The sequence below is a fragment of the Liolophura sinensis genome, chromosome 6, assembly GCF_032854445.1.
Source record: "Liolophura sinensis isolate JHLJ2023 chromosome 6, CUHK_Ljap_v2, whole genome shotgun sequence".
Classification (NCBI taxonomy): domain Eukaryota; kingdom Metazoa; phylum Mollusca; class Polyplacophora; order Chitonida; family Chitonidae; genus Liolophura; species Liolophura sinensis.
The window spans coordinates 4,355,419-4,355,851 of record NC_088300.1 but is presented as its reverse complement, the minus strand read 5'-3'; positions in this window follow the sequence as shown (position 1 = coordinate 4,355,851).

Here is a 433-nt window from a genome sequence, read left to right as displayed (position 1 = left end):
GTGTATAAAACCAAAACTATATCGATGTGACAAGCGTGGGCGTGAAACACCAAAACTATACCACTTGACCAGCGCGGGCGTGGAACACCAAAACTATACCAATGTGACAAGCGCGGGCGTGGAACACCAAAACTATACCCTCGTGACAAGCGCGGGCGTGAAACACCAAAAACTATACCACGTGACCAGCGCGGGCGTGGAACACCAAAACTATACCCTCGTGACAAGCGCGGGCGTGGAACACCAAAACTATACCCTCGTGACAAGCGCGGGCGTGGAACACCAAAACTATACCCTCGTGACAAGCGCGGGCGTGGAACACCAAAACTATACCCTCGTGACAAGCGCGGGCGTGGAACACCAAAACTATACCCTCGTGACAAGCGCGGGCGTGGAACACCAAAACTATACCCTCGTGACAAGCGCGGGCGTG